Source organism: Loxodonta africana, unplaced genomic scaffold (genome assembly GCF_030014295.1).
Source record: "Loxodonta africana isolate mLoxAfr1 unplaced genomic scaffold, mLoxAfr1.hap2 scaffold_80, whole genome shotgun sequence".
In the NCBI taxonomy this organism is placed as follows: domain Eukaryota; kingdom Metazoa; phylum Chordata; class Mammalia; order Proboscidea; family Elephantidae; genus Loxodonta; species Loxodonta africana.
Genome location: NW_026975539.1, coordinates 594,901 through 604,815, shown reverse-complemented (window position 1 = coordinate 604,815; position 9,915 = coordinate 594,901).

Genomic DNA, 9,915 nt, shown 5'->3' with positions numbered 1-9,915 from the left:
AACGCTCCATGTCCCCCTCCCACCACTGAGATTCAGGTTGACACCCCTCACCCAGGCCCAACCAACATCCCCTCTTTTTTGCTCTTTTGGGCACTCGCTGCATCTGATCTTCCGATGTCAGCAAGGGTCAGAGAGCCCCATGGAAAGAAAGAAAGGCCCCCCCATGTCAAATCTGTGCCCCAAAACAGACATCAAACCCATCAGAAAATCCCAAGCCCACAGATCTTCTCATCAAATTTGTCTCAGAGGTGTCTCCTATGGAAGAATTCAGAGCTGATCATAGGTCATGGAGCCTCACCAGGTCTAGAAGGAGGGAGTCACAAGTTGGGCCTGCATGTATTGAGGTCAACACTCACACCCGTGCTTATGATAGAAGTAGACTCGGCCACTTTTGACTTCATCAATCCCTATTACTCTCCTTTGTACCTTGGTGGGCTGAGCACAGTAAGGATCTTCTGGGAAGCCAGCCATGGCTCTGGCTACTGCTCTGATATCCCGGTTGGGTTTGGGAATGAAGGATGGTTGCTCTAGGTACCTTTGATCCCCACCTCTCTCAGAGGTATGGCCAGTTTAATTGAAGTAGATGTTTCCTCTTTATTCCCTGAATCTTCTCGTATCTGAATTCTTCATTTGGATATTCTAGGACCTCTCTCCTCAGACTGGGATCCAGGGACCAGCAGCACTGGTAGCACCTGGAACCTTGATGGAAATGTAGACTCTTGGGCCTCAACCCAGACCTCCTGACTCAGACTCATCATTTTAACACGATCCTTAGGTGATCTGGGTGCACAATGAAGTTTGGGAAGCACCATGACTGACCTGGATCTCAGAGAAATCAAATATAATGCATGTGAGTTTTGGGCCCATTACAAAAGGGATTGTCATCCCTGAGATCTGGTTTGGCCCCATCTTTCTGTCAGTAAGTGAGATCTCTTTGGTTCCTTCTCAGGAGATAAGCCTTCCCAGCTTCTAGTTGAGGTCTTAAAGAGAAGTACTTAGTACCAAAGGACATGAAAAATAAACTTGAAAGAAAAATGTGTTCATTTCCAGGAGAAAAACTCAGTGCAAAGTGTTGCATTTATACTTGGTATATTTTCAAACTCAGAGGAATTCACAGTTTAAATAATTCTCTTAAAACATTTTTTGTTAATTGACTGCTGAATTAATGTCTACCACGGGGACATGGAAACAACACTGATTTGCTCAACCTTGATAATGTGAATTTATCATATTATTTCAGGAAGAAAATGCATGTTTCTTCATGAACGTGTAATTTAAATAGGGAATCTGCAGAGTTTTATAACTGTTTAATGGTTTAAGCAAGGATAATGAGATAAACTTAACAGATTCTTAGTGTGAATTCCCTTGGATTCACTTGTCGGTAAAGACAGGCAGAGGAGAGTTAAAACATATAGAAACAGTATGCTTCAAAAGCATTGATGATATGTCTTTTCATTTCTGTAGAGTTGTATGTGACTGTTGATAGTGTGTACTGCCCTGGTGGCACAGTGGCTAAAAGCTCGCTTGCTAACCAAAAGATTTGTGGTTCAAATCCACCAGCTGCTCCTTAGAAATCCCATGGGCAGCTCTACTCTGTTCTATAGGGTTGCTATGAGTCGGAATCAACTTGCTGGCAGTGAGTTTGGGTTTTTTGTTTTTTTGGTATGTTCCCATTTATATATGAGTTAAAAGTTAGAAGAACCAAAAAGATAGTGTTACTGCCATGGCTACTGACTTACGGGAACCAAGATAAATTGTCAAGTGAAGAATGGTGCAGAGAAACATGTGGGTGGAGTGTGACCTAATCTCCAGAAAAGCAAACAAACCATAAAGCTACGTGTGTACCTGTGACTATGCATATGTGTTCCAGCAAGCAGGAATGTGTGAAGAGGTACACATGTGTCTTTGAACATGGACACCTTGGAGAAGCAGGTAAAATTTACACATGTGGGGATGACTCTTATTATAATTCTTATAAAAATCTGACTTGTTAAATGTGTTATAATAAGAATACAAGAGTTTTCAAAGTAAAAAAAATCATAGAAATATATATATGTATATATTTAAAACAGTTTTATTGGCTGTTATTTTATATAGGCAAAACACTGTCATCAATACTGGATTCAGAGACTTTCACCACTGGATGAAGAGCAAACTCAGAGACGGAACAAAAGTCTCAGCAAATTTCTTGCTTGTTCTTGGAGCTAATGACCTCTTCTGGTCTCTATACCTGGAAATGGCCAAAAAGAGTTCTGTCAGGATTAATGCAGTCACTGTTCAAACATCTACTGCATGTACATGTCTACGGGGTGAGGAAGAATGCTGGACACCATGTGTGATTCATTAAGTAACACGTGGACCATTAGACCGTTCTTTCTCTGATGTCCCACTACCACGTTCCTCCCCTTGTTGCTCTACTGGAAAACCCACGGTATACATTGTAGGCCTTTTTTCAGGACTCAACATAGAGGAAGTTAACTGGAAAGATACATCTTTTAAAGATAAAGAAGATTTTGTCCACAAGGTCTTTAGACAGGTGGACCTCCCAGGCAACCTCTGCATGGGATGGGAATGCAAGACCCCTCTCACTCAGTATCTCTGAGCATTTCAGTCTTTCTTTTTCATTATCAGGAGACTGCAGAATTTACCCACTTCAGAACCCTTGCTGCCATCAACCCCAACCATTCCCTTATAGGATCCCTCACTTCCACTCTGAGAAATAAAAGTAGGAGAGCCTGCAGGTGGAGGTGCCTGGCCTGGAGGCCCTATCTATTCTTCCTTACCCCTGAGGGCTTCCCTGTGCCAACTGGGGTTTCATTTCCCAGGGTGGACATACCTCTGGCACCTCCAGGGCTTCCCAGGCCCTGGAACTTGATATCGAGGATGGGACTTGGGCTTTTCTGGGCCTGTGGAGCCTGGGCCTCAAGCTGCCCCTTCCTACCCTCAACCTTTGGTTATCTGTACTCTGGCTGTCTTTACCAGGTTTAGGAGGCCTTGCCTTCTCTTTTGCTCCTTTCATCTCAGTCAGGCTTTTCTCTTCCAGTTCTCTGATCTCGGGGCAGTTCAGGCTAGACCACAGAAAAGAGAAAGACGAAACAAGTGTCATTGATTATGTGTGAAGACTGCTGGGAAAGGAATTGACTGTCATTGGTTTAGAGATTTATGCCCACTGCTCACCTGCAGGCAGGTTTCCCCACAGCCTACTGTCTCTCTGGTTCCTTCTGCCACAAAGAACGTGGTAATGTCCCCTTCACCGTCACACTTCCCTTAGAGCTGTCTTTACAGAGGCTCCCTCTCAGTCTCCCAAGTCCCACTGAAATCCCATTTGACTTTCCCTACTAATGCTGTGCTCATCCTCAAGGCCTCAAGAGCTCACCATCCAGATGAGGCCTGTTCTTTCCTCTCCAAGAGAGAGCCTCTGAGCAGACCTGGTGTCTATGGTCAGCTGTCCTGAGGCTTCTTCCATCCAGTTCCCCCTCCGGCTGGAGCTCTCCATGCAGTTAAGGGGATGGAGTGGGGTGGGGAGGAAGGCACATGTGAGGATTTTACAGGTGCAGTGGGTGAAAGGAGCCTGAAAGGACGTCTTTCCAGAAGGGCCCACATTTTGAGGCCATGCCTGTACCCTCTGTAGCCAGGTCTCCCACATCTGCAGCAGCACCAGTAGGTGCTGTAGTCTCTCCAGCCCCTGTCTCTGCTCCTCTAGATGCTCCTGGAGGTGCCCGGCTCTTCTTGCCAGGACTCCAGGATGCTGACCGAGGCTTAGGTATTGTGTAGACTGGAAGCAGAGCCGATGGGGCTGTCTTTGAGAACTTGGCCTCAAGACTGGGGGCATCTTGCCCACGGAGGCATGGGATGTTTTGGTCTGCTGGACCACGGCTACCCCCTTAACTGTACACACTTGGGTGAAATACACATACTTGACTCATGGCTTCTCTGGAGTAGCTTGATGAGTGAGATATCTGTTCAGAGGAAGCTGAGAAAGAAGACCTCTCTGATTCTTAAGGAGTCTTCCTGGACCTGAAGCTTACGTTTTTTGCTTCCGATATTCTAGCTTGAGTGGCACTTTCCTCTTGGGTTGAGACTTCTGATAATAAAGAGTTAACTTACATGAACCCTCTGGGCACTGGGTCCTCAACTCTGACCCAAGACCCTGGTTTCAGGTGTCCCTGGGAGCCTCTCCATCATCACTGTCCTCCACCTCTGCAGGACCTGTGGGTTCTTCCTTTTTCCCTGGGGACCTTCCATCTTTGGGGAACATCACTGTGGGAGACCAAGTCTCCTCTGGGAAATCTTTTGTGATATTAGCACTTCATAACAGAAGTCTATAGTCTTTCAAAGGACTATAATACACTGATAATTTCTATTGCAAAGAGAGGGTCTCCACATTAATTTTTTTGGCATTTGTTGCATGCCAAATGAAATTGTTCCTTTGGAACTTGAAAATGACCTCATTTGCCTGAACTTTCATAATCACACATGACTTCTCTGAGAGACATTTTCTATGAAAGTGATTTTCATAACAGATTTAGAGTGTAAACAGTGAAACAGGAGAAATTGTCATCACTTTTTAAACTCTTTTCAGCCTTCTTTTAAGGGAAGGGTATTTATAGGAGGAAGCATACTTAGAATAATTTGTATTTTATATATATATAAATCTTCTCCTTGTATCCTTAACCAACCCAGGGTAGAAGGTTAAAATTGCCCTTTTCTGAACAGAAGGCCCTTACCATGTTGCTATGAGAAGCACTCCTTCAGGGTGACACAGAAACAGATGTCCATTTCTGAGAGTTTTGATGCCACAAACCTCAGGTGGGCAACATACAAGAACCTCACCTGAGTGTGGCTGGGTGTGCTGTAATGTCAGCCTAACGGTCTGTGCACATTTCTGAATATGAAGGAAGGATTGGTGAGTTAACGAAGAAATGAATGGAAGCAGTTTGGGAGGGGAGTGAAAGCTCCAGGGACAGACAGAAGATGGGATGGGGGACTTGTCAAGAGGGTGTCAGAAAACCAGGAAGGAGCAGGAAGCACGGCCAGGGGAGGGCAGCATAGGCTAGGGGGCATCAGAGATAATGGTAGTGGGGAGAGCAACAAAACTGGCCTGTGATACAGTGGGAAATTAGTAATCCTAGATGAAGCTCAGGTTAAGTCAAGTAGGAATGTAAAAAATTCTATCCTGTAGCTATCTTTGCTGTGAGGGATTTAGGTCCTTGGGGAGAGATGGCGAGGAGACATAGGAGGAAAAGGCACGTTCCTGGGTCTAGGGAAGGAGTCTGAAAGACCTTCTTCTGCCCTAACAGGCTGGGGCTGCATGGTTCACAATGATGTGAGCCCTGTTCTTCTTCACACCACCCACTCCTAGAACCTCCTGAAAATTTTCTTAGTTCTCCACATAGTATGTTCATTCCATCTCATTAGAAAATATAATAATGCAATACACTTTTCCCTCACCACCCTTTCCTCAGTCCTACATTCTCTGTCCCAGTTGTACACTGGCTTCCTTCCTTTCCATCAGGTTTGAAGGCCAGAACAATTGAGTATTATTTCTGCACTTATTCCAGAAATTTCTCAGAATCCTAAGTTTGATCATTAATTTATTCCTGCATTTCCTATTGACATTACAAACTTTGGTTAATTATCTACTAAATGACAGGAAATGCTTTCTTAGGTCAATCCTCCTTATGACCCTATCTGTTCACCTCAAATCCTTCATCTTGTCCTGTCATAGCTCTGATTTCTCTGGAAATCAGATCCCCTAGTTCCCTAGCTCTCATCCATCTGGGAGATTTTTCCTCCCACCCTTATTTAGAGTCTTAGAGAAAGGCCTCTTCTTCGTTTATCACTGATTCATCCTGTCTGGGTGAAGACATCCCAAAATAACGGTATTCTGAAGGATCTCTATCCCTCCTCCCAGTTACTGATGATATCTGAATCTTTCATGACTTGGAGACTCTGATGTAGTCCTGAATTTCCTGGATTTGCTATCTAAAGACACTATCCTGCAGGAGACCTCAGATCGGCACCCTCTCCAAAGAGCAGTTGACATCTGAGCGAGCACCAAGACTTCCATAGCCCTTGTGTGACATCATTGTTGACACTGCTCGATTCTATGGGCCCAGTTTGAAGCGAAGCTGGGCAGCAAGAAAAATATGGCAACTGTTGAAGTAGGGGCTTGGGGGCTGGGAGGAGGGAGATTATATATTAAAAATAAATTAAAACTTCTCTCTGCACTCAAAGAGGTTACCATCCCTTGGGAGGGAGAGAGAGCATACAGGGAATGAAAATAGTGTGATAGGCAGTTGCTTCCACCAAATCCTCTCATTTAACTCAGTTTGAATCGTCTCTCCAGCCCTGGTCATACAACATCCACTCTACACCCTTTTCAGGTCTCCTTAGCCTCTGAGGCTTCACACAGGCTCTTCACTCTGACTAGAAGATGTTGTCCCCCTTCTCATCTCCTGGCCTACTCTCCCTGGTGAAGTATGTGGTGAAGAGAACTGACCCTGTTGGAACAGGTTAGGCTTATGGCCTCACCAAAAAGCCCTAAGACTCAGGACTTTTATGCAGCCAGAATAGGAGGTTTAGGAGTTGACTTGGGAAAGCCCATGACCTCTGCTTCTTCCAGACTCTATTTTTGTTTTGGATGCCATTTAGAAAAAGATCCTGGAAATGGGGAGATCTATTATGGAAGAAATTAGGAAAGTTGGGGAGGTGATGAGAGAGGTGCTGACTTCTCGGTAGAAAATAGAAATTTCAACACGAAGATGCTAGGGGCTCGTTTTGTGTGACTCCCAACTGTATAGGAGGGAGGACTGGTTGGAAAACAGAACAAAAGACGATCTGTGCCTGTTGACAAATGCACCAGTGGCTTCACTCTGTCTCCTCAGAATGTTCTCATCAAGCCATCCCTCACCTTGTACTGAAGCCTCTAGAGAATTCTTGGGGTTTCCTGCTTTCTGGGCCTTTGTCATCCCTTAACTATCCAACCATATTCCCAACTTGGCTCAGGCATCACTTCCTAGTTGAGATCTTCCCTGACCCTTTTCCTGGTAAATTTGTCCACTTCTTGCTCTGTACACCTTTGTATTCAAGATACCCTTTACCACCACATAAAACACAATTACATTTACTTGCCACAGATGATTTTAGGAAGGTCTACACATTCTCCCTCTCTCTGTGTCCATGCCTTCTGTGAGACTCTGGAGCGCCTTTCCTCAGCAGCAGGAGTCTTTCTGCACCCTCAGTTGAGGCTGACCTTACGGTTGCTTTGGCCATCAAGATAGTAGTGAACCAGATACAAGGTGAGAGTTGAAAGGACTTTGCATTCAGACTTGCCCTTTTGTTGCTCTTAAAGCCTGAGAACCCATGGGAACGGACCCAGGCCAGCCTGCTGGATGATGAGAGGCCATTGGAGAGAGGATCCAGCAGTTTCACTGAGTTGATTTTAGATGAAATGGCTCCTAGCTGACCTGGAAGCGAATTTTAGACACATGAGGAAGGCCTGCTGCGAGTCACTGTGCTTGGCCCAGATAGGAAGATCCCCAAATTGACAACCAGAATAACTCTGAGCTTAGTAAGTGGTTGTTCTTTTAAGTGCTACATTTTGGGGTCATTTGTTACACAGCAATACACAACTGATACAACGGTTAACTTGGCTCTTTCTCTGATCAGGCAATGAGGGACCTTCTCTGAGTTATCTTATCATCAAGAGTACATGGCATAGGGTCTGACATGTAGTCAGTATACAGTAAATCTTTGTTGACTTAGTGGATAAATGAATAATATGAATCATAAGTGTGAATCTGCATAAAATCCTGTGTGAAAAAAGCATGATATTTCTTTAAATAAACTGAATTCCAGCTCAGAGCAGCCTGCTTACAAAATTGGGGGGCGGGGGGGGGACAGGGTGGTGGATTTTCACCTTACTTATTTTTAGGTTTCCTCCTCATCCAGATATGCAATAATTCCTGGGGTCTAATGAAGGACCAAGGTTTGGAGACAGGCTTCAAAACACCCATTGCCCCAGCCTACGTGGGTGATTTCTCTAGAAGTATTGGCTCTGCTCCTTCCATTCCTAGCTGGAGCAGGAGAACCTTGGCAGGGCTGCGAACACCATGATGGGGTTTGTGTACCTATGTGCCTGCATTATCCTTTGAGGTGCTGCCGTCTACCCCAGGGCACTGTCAAGAAGCAGGGCCAACCCCTTTCCTATTTCTAGGCTCTGCTATCCAACTCTCACTCCTCCCCTGGGCTTCAGTTCACGCAGTGTGATTACTCCAGTGAGCTGAGGCTTTTACAACAGGCTCTTCAGGGTCTCAAAGTTTCAGAGGTTCAACCCTGTGAGTCCAACTACCTACTTGAAATAAGATAGGGAAGGAAGAAAAATATAGGAAAATTTTATTTTGAATTTAATGTTTCAATAAATTTTCTTGCCATGTGTTTTGAAAGCATCCTGCCTAAAATTTCCCCCTGTTCTCTTACAATTTGCAAGACAGTGAAAAGGGAATGTTTGATTGTGTCATAATCTGCAGAGGATGTCAAGCACACATGGGGTCCATTCCTCCCGATGCTCACACTAGAGCACCCCACCCACTCGGAAATTTCTGCAAGTATTTCGGAGTCCCTCACACGTCCACAATGAACAGCTTTCAAATTCTCCTAAGCAGGAATTATTACTGTCACAGCCTGTGACCCAATAAGCAAGGTTATGCATGGGTCCAGTTGTGCCTTCCCACTAATCTACAGTGCACCATTTCACCTGTCAACCACCACATCAAAGACGTAGTGAAACCCATGTGAAATTGCTCGCCGTACATTGTTGCTGTTGTGTTGTTGTTGTTAGGTGGGTCTAATCAGTTCCAGCTCATACTGACCTTATGGACCACAGATGGAAACACTGCCCAGTCCTGCCCATCCTCACAGTTGTCACCATGTTGGAGACCACTGTTGCAGTCACTGTGTTAATCCTTCTCATTGAGGAACTTCCTCTTTTTTGCTGAGCTTCTACTTTATCAAGCATGATGTCTTTCTCCAGGGGCTGGTTCCTCCTGATAACATGTCCAAAGTACGTGAGACAGAGCCTTACCATCCTCGCTTCTAAGGAGCACTGTGGTCATACTTCTTCCAAAACAGATTTGTTTCTACTTCTGGTAGAATTCAATATTTTTTTGCCAACACCATAATTCGAAGGTGTCAGTACTTCTTCGGCCTTCCTTATTTATTGTCCCAGCTTTTGCATGCATGTAAAAAAAAAAAAAAATGCATATAAGGCGATGGAAAATACCATGGCTTGGGTCAGGCCCACCTTAGACCTCAGAGTGTCATCTTTGCTTTTGAACACTTTAAAGAACTCTTTTGCAGCCAATCTGCCCAATACAATAAGACATTTGATTTTTTTGACAGCTGCTTTCCTGGGTGTTGATTGTGGATCCAAGCAAAATGAAATCCTCTACAACTTCAGTCTTCTCTCTGTTTATCATGATGCTGCTTATTGGTTCAGTTTTGATGATTTTTGTTTTCTCTATTTTCACCATACTTATTCAATCTGTACGCTGACCAAGTAACCTGAGAAGCCAGACTGTATAGAAGAATTTGGCATCAGGATTAGAGGAAGACTCATTAACAATCTGTGATATGCAGATGACAAGACGATGCTTACTGAAAGTGAAGAGGACTTGAAGCACTTAGTGATAAAGATCAAAAACCACAGCCTTCATTATAGACTACACCTCAACATAAAGAAAACAGAAATCCTCACAACCAGACCACTAAGAAACGTCATGATAAAAGGAGAAAATATTGAACTTGTCAAGGATTTCATTTTACTTGGAGAGACAATCAAAGCAGCACTCAAGAAATCAAATGACGTGTTACTTTAGGCAAATCTGCTGCAGAAGACTTCCTTAAAGTGTTAAA